The 16,315-nt window shown below is 55.8% G+C and overlaps 1 protein-coding gene across 1 annotated transcript in view; it reads right to left on the minus strand.

Moving 5' to 3' along the window:
• Positions 1 to 16,315, minus strand: part of kcmf1 (potassium channel modulatory factor 1) — a 99,448-nt gene that overhangs the window by 18,502 nt on the left and 64,631 nt on the right. The window lies entirely within an intron of this gene.

Consider the following 16,315-nt stretch of genomic DNA (forward strand, 5'->3'; position numbering starts at 1 on the left):
GCTTCTGGTCACGTGATCAGATGTATTAAATGCATTTCGACTTACGATATTTTCAGTTTCCGATGGATTTCTCCGAACGTAACCCTATTGTAAGTTGAGGAGCACCTGTACAAACATTTATGGCAAGCAACTTTGGAAAAGATTAAATGCTTGTCTGGCCTACTACTTAAAAATATTATAGGACTGAATTGTAAATAGTCCAAAGACAACTTTGTAAACCTTTCTACTTGGAAGCTTTAAAGAAAGTTTATCTTACACTAAAAGTTATACCCTTTATCCTGTATCTGCACACTGTGGTCTGCTTGATTGTAATCATGTATAATCTTTTCATTGACTGGATAGCACGCAACAAAAAGTGTTTCACTGTACCTCAGTACACGTGACCATAATAAATATATTAATATCAATTCTTACATTATATATATATACAAAAGGATATAGATCAGCTACAGAAATGAGTGGAGAAATTGCAGTTAGAGATTAATATGAGCAAGTTTGAGGTGTTGCACTTTAGAAAGCTGAATGCAAAGGGAAAGTGTGCAGCTAATGGCAAGACCCTTAACAGCATTGATGTATAGAGATATCTTGGGGGCCAAGTCCATAGCTCCCTGAAAGTGGCAACAAAAGACACAGCAGTAAAGAAGGCGTATGGTGCGCTTGCTTTCATTTTTTAGGGCATTCAGTGTAAGAATGAGGAAATCACTTTGCAGCTATAGAAAGCTTTGGTTCCCCTACATCTTCTGGATCAGCCTACCTTATCAGACATCATTCGAAAGAAAGTTTTAACTGATTGGCAGTCAGTTACTTCTGCACAACTTCTGAAAGTTAATGCTGACGAAGGGCAAATAACTCCATGTGATGTTGTAGTGGCCTGGCGGAGGCCAGAGAAAAGGCAAGACGCCAGGCAGTTTTTAGTAAGATTCTTTTATTAGGCTGCGCTTCAGCCCACAGCGTAGTTCCCCTAGGGTATATGCCACGCCTCCCCCTGGTCAGGCTTTTAACCCCTTACGCCTGTCCGTCACGTAACGAGGGGGCTGACCCAAGGAGTGGCCTGATCCGCCACAGGACCCCCCCCCCCCCAAGAACCGGAGGTACAAAACGGACAGGAGGGCGCACGAGGCGACCAGCCCGGGTGCGCACCATGACCGGCGCAGGGACCGGCGACTGACCGACAGGTGGAGGGGTCGTAGCAGACACTGGAGGGGGTAGCTTGGACGGGGGGCGACCGCGCGGGCGGGGCTGCGCAACCGGCACCGGCCGATCAATGTCCACGTGTGCCGGCTTCAGCCGTGCGACCGAAACAGTCTCTCTGCGACCCCCCATGTCCAGAACGAATGTGGCCGAGCCGTGTTGCAGGACCCGGAAGGGGCCCTCGTACGGCCGCTGGAGAAGTGATCGGTGTGCGTCCCTGCGCAGGAACACAAACTGGCAGTCCTCCAGAGCGGCAGGGACGTGTGGCTGGAAGGTCCCATGACGTGACGTGGGCACAGGTGCCAGCCTGCCCACCGTCTGCCGAAGACGTTGCAGGGTGTCAGAAGGCTGCTCCACTCGACCCTGCGCTGGTGGGATGAACTCCCCGGGAACCGTCAAGGGGGCCCCGTACACCAACTCGGCGGAGGAGGAGGCCAAGTCCTCCTTGGGTGCGGTGCGGATCCCCAGCAAAACCCACGGCAGGGCGTCCACCCAGTCTGGGCCCGTGAGCCGAGCCTTCAGGGCAGCCTTCAGCTGGCGGTGAAAGCGTTCCACCAACCCGTTCGACTGTGGATGGTACGCCGTAGTGTGGTGTAGGCTGACACCCAAGAGTCTTGCCATGGCCGACCACAGTTCCGAAGTGAACTGTGGCCCCCGGTCGGATGTAATGTCCAGTGGCACCCCGAACCGGGCGATCCATTGCGCCGCCAAGGCCCGCGCGCAGGTGGCCGTCGAGGTGTCTGCCAGCGGAATGGCCTCCGGCCACCGCGTGAAGCGATCTACCACAGTGAAGAGGTGGGTCATGGCCCGGGACGGCGGCAGCGGCCCCACGATCTCCACATGAATGTGGTCGAAGCGCTGCCGAGGGACACGAAACTCTTGCAGAGGCGCACGCACGTGTCGCTGGATTTTTGAAGTTTGGCACGGGATGCAGGTGCGTGCCCAGTGCGCGACCTGCTTACGCAGCCCGTGCCACATGAAACTGGAGGATACAAGGGCCACCGTCGCCCGAATGGAGGGGTGACAGTCCGTGGAGCACCTCGAATACCCTGCGACGCCAGACGACAGGGACGATGGGCCGCGGCAGGCCAGTGGAGGTGTCGCACAACAGTGTTGTATCCCCGGGGCCACAGACAATGTCCTCCAGCTGCAGGCCGGACACGGCTGTACGATAGGTGGCCATCTCCTCGTCCCTCAGCTGCGCGGCTGCTAGGGCGGAATAGTCGATCCCCCCGGCCATTTGTAGGACGGCGTGGATCGCGGGTCTAGACAGGGCGTCAGCCACCCTGTTGTTTTTTCCCTCCACGAACCGAATTGAGGTGGTGTATTCCGACACATAAGCCAATTGTCTCTGTTGCCGCGCAGACCACGGATCCGAAACCTTGGCGAACGCAAAGGTGAGTGGCTTGTGGTCTGTGAACGCGGTGAAGGGTCTCCCCTCTAGGAAGTACCGAAAGTGGCGTACCGCGAGGTAGAGGGCGAGGAGCTCCCGGTCGAACGCGCTGTAATGCCGTTGGGCCCCGCTGAAGTGCCTGCTAAAGAAGGCGAGTGGCCGCCAACACCCGTCGATGTGCTGCTCTAGCACCGCACCGACCGCCACCTCAGAAGCGTCCACGGTCAGGGCGGTTGGGGCATCCTCCTTAGGATGGACGAGCATCGTGGCCCTGGCCAGGGCCTCCTTAGCCTGCTCAAAGGCCGCTCCTGCTTCGTCGTCCCACTCGACCTCCTTGCGGCGACCAGCCATGAGGTGGAAGAGTGGGCGCATAGTTCGGGCTACCGACGGCAGGAAGCGGTGATAGAACGAGACCATCCCGGCGAATTCCTGCAGGCCCTTGACAGTGGTCGGTCGGGGGAAACGGCGGACAGCTTCGACCCTGTCCGGAAGAGGTACCACCCCTTGTGGGGTCACCCGATGGCCGAGGAAATCGATGGCCGTCACCCCAAAACGGCACTTGGAAGTATTAATTGACAAACCGTACTCGCTGAGGCGTTTACACAGCTGGCGGAGGTGGGTGCAGTGCTCCTGCCTCGAGCGGCTGGCCACGAGTACGTCGTCCAAGTACACAAAGACGAATTCTAGGCCACGGCACACACAGTCCATAAGCCGCTGGAAGGCCTGTGCGGCGTTCTTCAATCCGAACGGCATCCGTAGGAACTCGAATAGGCCGAACGGGGTGATGATGGCAGTCTTGGGGATGTCATCGGGGTGGACCGGGATTTGATTATATCCGCGCACAAGGTCCACCTTGGAGAACACGGATGCTCCGGCCAGGTGGGCATTAAAGTCCTGGATGTGCGGAACCGGTTACCTGTCGGGAACGGTCGCGTCATTTAAGCGCCGATAGTCCCCGCACGGTCGCCAACCCCCGTCCGCCTTGGGGACCAAGTGGAGTGGTGACGCCCACGGGCTATCGGAGGGGCGCACGATGCCCATTGACTCCATCTGACGAAACTCCTCTCGAGCTAGACGGAGCTTGTCTGGAGCGAGACGCCGCGCTCGGGCGTGCACGGGTGGCCCGGTGGTGGGGATGTGATGTTGCACCCCGTGCTTGGGAGCGGAGGAGGAGAAATGGGTTTCCACAATGTACGGGAAGTCCGCCAGGATGCGCGCGTACGTCGCATCCACGGACGACAGGTGTCCGACGTTGGGGGAGACCGGCCTCAGCGTGCTGGAGTGCACCAGGCGCTGCCGCCTGACATCCACGAGCATGGAATGCGCCCGCAGGAAGTCGGCGCCCAGCAGCGGCTGGGAAACATCGGCAATGATGAACCGCCACGTGAACCAGCTGTCGCCGAAGTTAAGGGCGAGCTGGCAGACCCCGTAAGTGTTGATGGGGTTACCGTTCGCCGCAGTGAGGAGGGGGCCGCGTTTGCCCGTATGGATATCGGCGGTGGAAGGAGGTAGGACGCTCACCTCTGCTCCAGTGTCGACGAGGAACCGACCCCCGGTGCGGCGATCCCGAGCGAACATGCGATGGATCTGGCCGGCCGCCGAAGGGATCACTGACGGCCGGCCCTTGCGTTTCCCGGAAAGGCACAGGGTAGGCGACATTGCTTGGCGTTCGGTCCCCAACGACGGTGATAATAACACCAGCCCCCTTTGCTGGTGTCCGGTGGTGGTGCAGACTGGGATGCCCACCAGCGACCTCCGGTGGTCTCCAGCGGTATTGGAGGTGGTGCTGCTTGGGTCGCCCTGAAACGGGGTCGACGGCGGCCCCAGCTTGCTGTTGGCCTTCCGACGCCGCGGAAAAGACGGCTAGGGCTTCCAGGTCCTCCCGACGGGACATCCATATTTGATCAGCGCGCTCGCCCAGCCGCTGCGTGTCGGTGAAGGGGTCCTCAGCGAGCTGAGAACGGAGGTCGACGGGGAGCTGCCGCAGGTAGGCCTGCTTGAATAAGAAACAGAGCGGGTGGTTGCCCATAAGGGCGAGCATGTCCTCCAGAAGGGCCGACGGCCGTCGGTCCCCGAGCCCCCCCTGGCTCATAACTCGAGTTGCCCTCTCGGCGTCGCTGAGGCCGAACCTCCTGATAAGGAGTTCTTTAAGGCCCTTATATTTGTCATCCGCGGGGGGGTCATTAAGGTAAGGCTTTACTCGCCTTGCTGTCGCCTGGTCCAGGGCGCCGACGACATAAAAGTACTTCGTCAAGTCGACGGTTACCCCTCGCACAGCAAACTGTGCCTCTGCCTGCTGAAACCAGACCTCAGGCTCTTCGGTCCACAGGGTCGGGAGTTTGAGGGAGACGGCATCGAGGTCGGCAGGACCGGGTTGCACATCAACGTTCGACATCACTACGTGTGATGTCCGTCGAGGTCACCAATGTAGTGGCCTGGCGGAGGCCAGAGAAAAGGCAAGACGCCAGGCAGTTTTTAGTAAGATTCTTTTATTAGGCTGCGCTTCAGCCCACAGCGTAGTTCTCCTAGGGTATATGCCACGCCTCCCCCTGGTCAGGCTTTTAACCCCTTACGCCTGTCCGTCACGTAACGAGGGGGCTGACCCAAGGAGTGGCCTGATCCGCCACAATGTGCTCTTTCCTATCTCCATGGTAGAATAATCAACTGGCATCACAACAGTCAATTGAATGAAGAATTATAATGGCTGCACAATAGTGTACCAAGCACTGCTGCTACTTTGCAGCGCCGCCATGTTCAGTGCTGACGTTGGTTGCTGTCTGCATGGAGTTTGCACGTTATTCCTATAATGGTGTGGGTTTCCTCTGGGTGCTTTGGTTTCCTACCACATTCCAAAATTGTGTAGTTGATAGGTTAAATGGCCACTGTAAATTGCCCCTCGTGTGTAGATGTTTGGTAGATCTGGGGAAAATTTATGGGAATGTAGGGATAATTTAAAATGGGATTAATACAGATTAGTGTAAATAAAGGATAGTTGTCAAGATGGATTTAGAGATCTGTGCTGTTTCTTTCTATACGAGTCTAGCATATGCAAATGAACCCAATGGGAGAGAAAAGTGTTTCCAAGGATAAAACAAGGAGGTGGTGTAGCAGTAGAGTTGCTGGCTTACAGCACCAGAGGCCTGGGTTCGATCCCGACTACGGATATTGTCTGAACTGAGTTAGTACGTTCTCCCCGTGGGTTTCCTTAGAGATCTTCAGTTACCTCCCACATTCCAAAGACGTACAGGTTTGTAGGTTAATAGGCTCGGGTTTGTATTCTTGTTGTAAGTGTACATTGTCCCTAGTGTGTGTAGGACAGTGTTAATGTGTGGGGATCGCTGATCGGTGTGGACTCGGTGGGCCGAAGGGCCTGTTTCCGCGCTGTATCTCTAGACTAAACTAAACTGAGAAAAGAGCAGAACATACTTTTTTTTTTTTAAATCGTTTAGGTTTGACTTTTGAGCAACAAATTGACAAATAAACATGCACCATCCTATTAATACCCCATTAATCACAAACATAGTTTTAAACCTCTGCTACCAAGACAAAATGTTTGACACATAAACCTCTTGCCATGTATTTGCTCTTTAATATACTGGAAAAAATTATGGATTTCCAGTGTTGTTCAACATAGGAAGAATGTGACAGAATACTCTTCACTTGCCTGGATAAGTACAGCTCCAACAACTAACAAAAAGATCAACGCCATCCAGGACATAGTAGTCTGCATTTTGGCATCAAACACTCAAAACATACATTCTCTCCAACACGAGATGACAGTAGCTGTTGAAATAACCTATAAAATGCATTGCAGTTACTAACCCAGGTTACTCTGAAAGCACCTCTCAAATCCATGACCCCTACCACTAATAAAAGGGTGGCAGGCACATGAGAACACCACCACCTGCAGGCTCCACCCAGGGTTGCACATTGTCCTGTCTTGGAATTCACTGGTCTTTCATCATTGTTGTGTCTAAATCCTAGAATATCCTCCTCAATGGCACAAAGGGAATATCTTCTCCAGAAGGACTGTTGTTAAAGAGGTGGCTAAAATCATTTAAGGCAACTAGGGCAGCGATACATGCTAGCCTAGTTGCTAATAACACCTCGATCGCAAAAATGAATACTTTTTTATTTTATTAGATTTATCTTTCAGGCTGTCAAACATTACTGCATCCCAACAATGAAATCCAATTGAGAGTTTCACTAGTTTTCCCCCAAGAAAATGCTTTAGTTTTATCACCAAATAAAATTAGGCCTAACCAATAAAGCAAATCAACTTTTTCCATCAGACGATAACAGCAATATCCTGAAGCATTTAGACATTATGAAGGAGGTGGTGTTGGTGGTCTCAAAGTGCATAAAGATAGACAAATCCCCAGGGCATGATCTAGTGTATCGAGGGTGGTGTGGGAGCCAAGGGGAGGAAAGATAGCTGGCAGCGATATCTGTATAATTGTTAGTCACGGGTGAAGTACTCGAAGGCAGGTGATGGCTATTGTTGTGTATTTATTTAAACAGGGCTACAAGGGCAAGTCAGGAAATTACAGGCCTGGTGGGAAGGTTATTGGACGGAATTCTAGGACATTGGGATTTATTTGCATTTGGAAAGGCCAGGACTGATCAAGAATAGTAAGCATAGATGCAATAGATGAGGTTGGATTGCATTTGGTGCTCCCAAAGTGGTCTTTACATTGGCGAGACCAAACATAAACTTGCCAATGCCTGCAGGGGGTCCTGGTTGACAACCATCTTAACTTCCTTTCCCATATCTACCTTTCTGTTCTTGATTTTTCTTCTGGAAGAAGAGCACCTCATATTCCACTTTAGCAGCTGACAACCTAACAATATTAAACATTCAATTCTCCAATTTCAGGTAATGCCCCCCCCTCCCCCACCCCAGTGCGCGCACATTTCCACCACTATTTCCAACCACACCCATCACTCTGCCCCTTTCCCCTCCCCCATATGCTCATCTCCCATCCCCAAATACCATACATCTCTTTTATCCTGCCTCTTACCCCCCTCACTGTCACCTTCCACCCATATCCTTCCCTCCGGTTTACATTTCATGCGGCTCTTTTGTAATCCAACACCCTTTTGTCCTCTTTTCACCTATAGCATTTGTTGTTTGCTTCACCCATCTGCCTATCATCCCGTCACTTTCCAGGTTTTGCCTCACCCACACCTCTCCTTAAAATGAAACTGAAGAAAGTATATTTTAGGGAATTGAACAGAATCAAACAATGGGAGGCGCTCAAATGATGTTGGTGCCTCCAGAGCAAATGTGACCAACTTGTGATTTTACAGAATAAACACAAGGAACTGCAGATGCTGGAATCTTGTGGAAAAAAACACAAGGAGCTCAGCAGGCCAGGCAGCATCTCTGCAGAACATGGTTAGGTAATATTTCAGATTGGTATCCTTCTTCAGATTGATTGTAGTAGGGGGGCAGAAAGTTCAGAGAAATGGGGGCAGGACAAAGGCAGGCAAGTGATGGGTGAATACAGGTGAGGGGGGGGGGCTTGATTGGCAGATGGGTGAAAAGGAGATGAAAAAGAAACAAAAGGCTGAGAGATAAGGAGAAAAGTGAATTGTGAGGCTAGAGGAAGGGATACTGATGGAAGGGGACATACTTTTACAATATATACAGAGATATATAGGTAATAATTGTACACCTCTCCGTGACAAAACTCTATCATGAATACATAATATTCCCAAACCAATGACAGGAGAGTAGAAAAACAGATATGGAAATTAGGAGAAATTAAAGCTAATGGAATGGGGAGGGAAGGACAGAATAAAAGTGGTATCAAGAAAGGTAAATAGAAATCATGAGTTTGTCTCTGGAAAAACAGCATAAATACACATACAATTAGATACAAAGTTAATTCTGAAATCACACGAACATATCAAGATTGCACTAGGGCCATTCTAAGTCACGTGTGTGGCCAAAAATGTGAAAAATTGTGGAATACATCACTTCCAATTCTGAAAGCATTACAGGTATATTGTTTTGTACTGTATATATGACTTATATATGTCGAAGTTTATCAAGTGAAAATTTTATGTTATGCTGATGAAGTTTATTTAGGGTCAGAGGTCAAATATGACTGGCCACGTGTGTGACCTCACATGGTCATCCAGGTGACCAGTCATATTTGACCTCTGACCCTAAACAGACATTGTCAGCATCTATATCTATATACTACTAAAACTCAGATCTTGTAACTTTTTGGATATATATTCCACTGATGTCGGCTGAAGGCAATTCCGGCAAAATGGTAAACCGCAGCGCCACGATTTTTGTACCGCCTTAATCAGCATGCGGTTCGCTGCTGCAAAATGATATTTTTATTTAATTCGGACGCATATTTTGTAAGTTACAGAGGTCTAAAGGCGCTGCCCCCCCTCATTTATCGAAGTTTTGACAGAAGGGGGGCGCTGCGGTCCGGCAGTGCTCAGTACGCATGCGCGGAATCTCCACACTCAGTACTCAACACGCATGCGCGGAATATCCTCGCACGCACAAAAACAATGGACGCCGTTAGCGGAGCAAGCCCGCCATCACCGGCACACCTCTCCTCTCTCCCCTTGCTTCTCTCCTCTCTCCAAAAACCGGGAGAACATCTCCCCGCAAACCACCCCCCCTCCCAACTCACTCTCTCCCCCCTCAACAAATACCGCAACATCTGTCATCACAAAACGGGTAAGAGTAGGGCTGGGGGAGGAGAGAATGGGGGGAGTGGGGACGGGCCCAAAGGGCCCGCTTCCAACGGGCACACTTGTTCTAGTCTATCTATATCTATCTATATACTACTAAAACTCTGCGGTCCAACATTCCGTATGTATGTATGTATATGTGTATGTACGGAAGATTCCGAAGAGTTTCTGTCCATAACTTACAAACCCTACTCCTCCCAGACCGTACACCAAAGCGCTACGATTTTTGTACCGCCATATTCACCATTAACGTGGGCAACTATTGTAAGTACTTTCGTTCAAATTGAAGCTACCTTTTTAAAGCTAGAGAGATATTAAAGTTTAAATTTTCATTTCTAACCCTTTTCTTGAAGGGGCTTCAGCGCGTGATGTCACAATGGCACCCGTGCACCAATGAGAGATCAGCTCGGTTTTAAATTTACATCTTCAGCTTGTGACGTCACAATGCTTGTGTGAGATTGTTGCAACATTGTTGCGAAAAGCAACTGCCAGTTTTTTAAAGTTGTGCAAGTCACTTAACATACACAGATCAGCATGGGGCCCCTATTCCCTCCCTCCCCCCCTTCCCCCCTCAACCCCTTCCTCTCCACTCCTTCCCACCTCCATCCCCACTCCCTCCCCCCCTCCTCCCCAACTCCCTCCCCACCTCCCTCACCCCTCCTCCCCTAACTCCCCCCCCTCCCTCCTTCCCTCCATCCTCCCCCCCCTCCCTCACCCTAACATCCCTCTCCCCCTCCCCCCTCCTTCCACCCTCCCTCCCCCCCTTCTGGTTACAATGGAAACCCTACGGGGACGGGCCCAACGGGGAAAGAGGGGTACTGGGAAAAGGGGAGGTCCCCCTCCCTCCCCTTCCCCCTCCCCTTCCCCCTCCCCTCCCCCCTCCCCCTCCCCCCTCCACACCTCCCTCCTCCCTCCCTCCCCTCCTCCCGGTTACAATGGAAACCCTACGAGGACGGGCCCAACGGGGAAAGAGGGGTACTGGGAAAAGGGGAGGTTCCACTTCCCCCTCAACCCCTTCCTCCCCCCTCCTTCCCACCTCCATCCCCACTCGCTCCCCCCCTCCCTCCCTCTCAATCCCAACCTCCATCACCACTCAGCCCCTAACTCCCCCCCTCCCTCCTTCCCTCCATCCCACCCTCCCGCACTCCCTCCCCCCTCCCTCCACCCTTCCATCCCTCTCCCCTCCCCCCTCCTTCCACCCTCCCTCCCCCCTCCCGGTTACAATGGAAACCCTACGGGGACGGGCCCAACGGGGAAAGAGGGGTACTGGGAAAAGGGGAGATCCCCCTCCCTCCCCTCCCCCCTCCCCCCTTCCCCCCTCCCCTTCCCCCCTCCCCTCCCCCCTCCCTCCCCCTCCCCTCCTCCCTCCACACCTCCCTCCACCCTCCCCTCCCCCCTCCCCCCTTCCCCCTCCCCTTCCCCCCTCCCCCCCTCCCTCCCCCTCCCCTCCTCCCTCCACACCTCCCTCCTCCCTCCCTCCCCCCCTCCCGGTTACAATGGAAACCCTATGAGGACGGGCTCAACGGGGAAAGAGGGGTACTGGGAAAAGGGGAGGTCCTCCTTCCCCCCTCAACCCCTTCATCCCCCCTCCTTCCCACCTCCATCCCCACTCTCCCCCCCTCCTCCCCCTCCCCAACTCCCTCCCCCTCCCTCCCCCCTAACTCCCCCCTCCCTCCTTCCCTCCATCCCTCCCTCCCCAATCCCTCCCCCCTCCCTCCACCCTTCCATCCCTCTCCCCCCTCCTTCCACCCTCCCTCCCCCCCTCCCGGTTACAATTGAAACCCTACGAGGACGGGCCCAACGGGGAAAGAGGAGTACTGGGAAAAGGGGAGGTCCCCCTCAATCCCCTCCTCCCTCCCCTCTCCCTCCCCCTCCCTCCCCCTCCCCCCCCTCCCCCCTCCCTCCCCTCCCCTCCTCCCTCCACACCTCCCTCCTCCCTCCCTCCCCCTTCCCGCCCTCCCCTCCTCCCGGTTACAATGGAAACCCTACGAGGACGGGCCCAACGGGGAAAGAGGGGTACTGGGAAAAGGGGAGGTCCCCCTCCCTCCCTCCCCCCTACCCACCTCCCTCCCCTCTCCCTCCCCCCCTTCCCTCCTCCCTTCACCCCTCCCCCCTCCCATCCCCCCCTCTCCCCCCTCCCTCCCCCCTACCCCCCTCCCTCCCCTCTCCCTCCCCCCCCTCCCCTCCCCCCTCCCTCCCCTCCTCCCTCCCCCTTCCCTCCCCCAACCCTCCCCCTTTCCTCCCCTCCCGGTTACAATGGAAACCCTACGAGGACGGGCCCAACGGGCCCACTCGGTCTAGTATACTACTAAAACTCAGATCTTGTGTTATATATATATATAACACTGATGTCGGCTGAATACGGCAATTCCGGCAAAACGGTGAACCGTAGCGCCACGATTTTTGTACCGCCTTAATCAGCATGCGGTTCGCTGCTGAAAAATGATATTCTTATTTAATTCGGACGCATATTTTTTAAGTTACAGAGGTTTAAAAGTGCTGCCCCCCCTGATTTATCGAAGTTTTGACAGAAGGGGGGCGCTGCGGTGCGGATTGTGATGTCACAATGCCCCTGTGAGATGGACTCGAGCTGACCCCCCTTCCCCCCCCCCAGCGGTATTCAGCGTGTGACGTCACAATGCCCCTGTGCTACATTGTTGCGAAGAGCTGTCAAGTCAAGTCCATTTTATTTGTATAGCACATTTAAAAACAACCCACGTTGACCAAAGTGCTGTACATCTGATTAGGTACTAAGGAAAAAATGAAACATACAGTGGCACGCAAACAGTTCACAGCGCCTCCTCAATGAGCCTCAAACGCTAGGGAGTAGAAATAGGTTTTGAGCCTGGACTTAAAGGAGTCGATGGAGGGGGCAGTTCTGATGGGGAGAGGGATGCTCTTTCCACCCTCCCCCTCTCTCCCTCCCCCCTCCCCCCTTTCCCCCTCCCCCCCTTTCCGCCCTCCCCTTCCACCCTCCCCTCCCCTCCCCCCTCCCTCCCCCTTCCCTCCCCCCACTCCCCTTCCCCCTTCCCCCTCCCCTCCTCCCTCCACACCTCCCTCCTCCCCCCCTCCCCCTTCCCTCCCTCCCCTTCTCCCGGTTACAATGTAAACCCTACGAGGACGGGCACAATGGGGAAAGAGGGGTACTGGGAAAAGGGGAGGTCCCCCTCCCTCCGCCCTTCCCCTCCCCCCTCCCTCCCCCTCCCCCTCTCTCCCTCCCCCTCCCCCTCTCTCCCTCCCCCCTTCCCCCCCTCCCCTTCCCCCCCTCCCCTACCCCCTCCCTCCCCCTCCCCTCCTCCCTCCACACCTCTCTCTCTCCCCCTTCCCTCCCTCCCCTCCTCCCGGTTACAATGGAAACCCTACGAGGACGGGCCCAACGGGCACACTTGAGATGGGTGCTACAGTGAGAAGCACTATGTGACCGCGAATGTTTCAAAACAAGCACTTAAAAAGCACTTATCTCTTTTTAAAGTATATTTTTTTATTGCAAGTCACTTAACATACACAGATCAGCATTGGGCCCATATGCTCGTGGGCCACCGGGGCAAGTGTTTCGAAAAAAGCACTGAGAGTGTGTATGGGGAGAGAGAGAATGGGGGGGGGGGTCTGTGAATGGGGACTGGGGACAACAGGGGTCGTTGCGGAGGGGGCTTGGTGGTGGGGGAAAGAGGGGTACTGGGAAAAGGGGAGGTCCCACTTCCCCCATCAACCCCTTCCTCCCCCCTCCTTCCCACCTCCATCCCCACTCCCTCCCCCCCTCCCTCCCCCCTCAATCCCAACCTCCATCACCACTCAGCCCCTAACTCCCCCCCTCCCTCCTTCCCTCCATCCCACCCTCCCCCACTCCCTCCCCCCTCCCTCCACCATTCCATCCCTCTCCCCCTCCCCCCTCCTTCCACCATCCCTCCACCCCTCCCGGTTACAATGGAAACCCTACAGGGACGGGCCCAACGGGGAAAGAGGGGTACTGGGAAAAGGGGAGATCCCCCTCCCTCCCCCCTTCCCCCTCCCTCCCCCCTCCCCCCTACCCCCCCCTCCCCTCTCCCCCTCCCTCCCCCTACCCCTTCACTCCCCCCTTCCCCCCTCCCCTCCCTCCCCCCTCCTCCCTCCCTCCCCCTTCCCTCCCTCCCCTCCTCCCGGTTACAATGGAAACCCTACGAGGACGGGCCCAACGGGGAAAGAGGGGTACTGGGAAAAGGGGAGATCCCCCTCCCTCCCTCCCCCCTCACTCCCCCTTACCTCCCCCCTACCCCCCTCCCTCCCCTCTCCCTCCCTCCTCCCCCCTTCCCCCCCTCCCCTCCCCCTCCCCTCCCCTCCTCCCTCCACACCTCCCTCCTCCCTCCCTCCCCCTCCCCTCCCTCCCCTCCTCCCGGTTACAATGGAAACCCTACGAGCACGGGCCCAATGGGGAAAGAGGGGTACTGGGAAAAGGGGAGGTCCCCCTCCCTCCCCCCTCACTCCCTTCTCCCTCCCCCCTCCCTCCCCCTCCCCTTCCCCCCTCCCTCCCCTTCCCCCCTCCCCTCCCTCCCCCTCCCCCCTACCCCCTTCCCTCCCCTCTCCCTCCCTCCCTTCCCCCTCCCCTCCCCCCCTCCCTCCCCCTCCCCTCCCCCCTCCACACCTCCCTACTCCCTCCCTCCCCCTTCCCTACCCCCACTCCCCTCCCGGTTACAATGGAAACCCTACGAGGACGGGCCCAACGGGCACACTTGTTCTAGTATACTACTAAAACTCAGATCTTGAATATATATATATATATTCCACTGATGTCGGCTGAATACGGCAATTCCGGCAAAACGGTGAACCGTAGCGCCACGATTTTTGTACCGCCTTAACCAGCATGCGGTTCGCTGCTGGAAAATGATATTTTTATTTAATTCGGACGCATATTTTTTAAGTTACAGAGGTTTAAAAGTGCTGCCCCCCCTGATTTATCGAAGTTTTGACAGAAGGGGGGCGCTGCGGTGCGGATTTATTCTTCATTGTGATGTCACAATGCCCCTGTGAGATGAACTCGAGCAGACCCCCCTTCCCCCCCCCGTGGTATTCAGCGTGTGACGTCACAATGCCCCTGTGCCCCTCCCTCCCCCTTCCCCCTCCCCTACCTCCCCCCTCTCTCCCCCCCTTCCCCTCTCCCTCCCCCCTTCCCCCTTTCCCCCTCCCCCCTTTCCGCCCTCCCCCCTTCCCCCCTCCCTCCCCTCCTCCCTCCTCCCTCCCTCCCCCTCCCCTACCTCCCCCCCTTCCCCTCTCCCCCCCCTCCCCCCTTCCCCCCTTTCCCCCCTCCCCCCTTTCCGCCCTCCCCTTCCCCCCTCCCTCCCCTCCTCCCTCCTCCCTCCCTCCCCTCCTCCCGGTTACAATGGAATCCCTACGAGGACGGGCCCAACGGGGAAAGAGTGGTACTGGGAAAAGGGGAGAGCCCCCTCCCTCCCCCCTTCCCCCTCCCATCCCCCCTCCCTCCCCCCCTACCCCCCCTCCCCTCTCCCCCTCCCCCCTCCCTCCCCCCTCCCTCCCCCTCACCCCTACCCCCTCACTCCCCCCCTTCCACCCTCCCCTCCCCCCTCCCTCCCCCTCCCCTCCTCCCTCCACACCTCCCTCCTCCCTCCCTCCCCAAAAACGCGGTTTTTTTCATTGGGTTTCACGTTCCCTGTTAGCGCCCGATTGGTTGGGTCTTTACGTGGTACCTCCCCTCCTCCCTCCACACCTCCCTCCCTCCCCCTTCCCTCCCTCCCCTCCTCCCGGTTACAATGGAAACCCTACGAGGACGGGCCCAACGGGGAAAGAGGGGTACTGGGAAGAGGGGTACTGGGAAAAGGGGAGTTCCCCCATCCTCCCCTCCCTCCCCCCTCCCTCCACCTCCCCCCTTCCCCCCCTTCCCCCCTCCCCTCCCCCCCTTTCCCTCCCCTCCTCCCTCCACACCTCCCTCCTCCCTCCCTCCCCCTCCCTCCCCTCCTCCCGGTTACAATGGAAACCCTACGAGGACGGGCCCAACGGGGAAAGAGGGGTACTGGGAAAAGGGGAGATCCCCCTCCTCCCCCCTTCCCTCCCCCTACCCCCCTCCCTCCCCTCTCCCTCCCCATCCCCTCCCCTCCCCCCCTCCCTCCCCCTCCCCTCCTCCCTCCTCCCTCCCTCCCTCCCGGTTACAATGGAAACCCTACGAGGACGGGCCCAACGGGGAAAGAGGGGAACTGGGAAAAGGGGAGGTTCCCCTCCCTTCCCCCCTCCCCTCCCTCCCTCTCCCCCCTACCCCTCTCCCTCCCCCCTCCCCCCTCCCTCCCCTCCTCCCTCCCCCTCCCCTCCTCCCTCCACAACTTCCTCCTCCCTCCCTCCCCTTCCCTCCCTCCCCTCCTCCCGGTTACAATGGAAACCCTACGAGGATGGGCCCAACGGGGAAAGAGGGGTACTGGGAAAAGGGGAGGTCCCCCTCCTCCCCCCTCCCCACTCCCCTCCCCACTCCCCTACCCCCTCCCTCCCCCCTACCCCCCTCCCTCCCCTCTCCCTCCCCATCCCCTCCCCCCTCCCTCCCCTCCTCCCTCCACACCTCCCACCTCCCTCCCTCCCACCTCCCTCCCTCCCCCTTCCCTCCCTCCCGTCCTCCCAGTTACAATGGAAACCCTACGAGGACGGGCCCAACGGGCACACTTGTGCTAGTAACATATAAAAATGTCACTTGATAAACTTCGACATATATAATATATAAGTCGTATATACAGTACAAAACAATATACCTGTAATGTTTTCAGAATTAGAAGAGATGTATTCCACAATTTTTGGTCACACACGTGACTAAGAATGGCCCACTAGAGAAGTCCGCAACGTAAACAGAAAACGGAAATTCTGAGCATCCAGAGTTAATGTCACAAGGTTCTGCACTAGATCGCTGTTGGCTGGTAAATGGAGCAAATTCATAGTAAACTAATGGTTATTAGAAAGGTTCTCAGTGGTTAGAAGTTCACACGTTTTGAAATTAAACTTAATACACCTTAAACCACAATGAAAGCCATCATTTTATCA

The sequence above is a fragment of the Rhinoraja longicauda genome, chromosome 3, assembly GCF_053455715.1.
Source record: "Rhinoraja longicauda isolate Sanriku21f chromosome 3, sRhiLon1.1, whole genome shotgun sequence".
NCBI classification, from domain to species: Eukaryota; Metazoa; Chordata; class Chondrichthyes; order Rajiformes; family Arhynchobatidae; genus Rhinoraja; species Rhinoraja longicauda.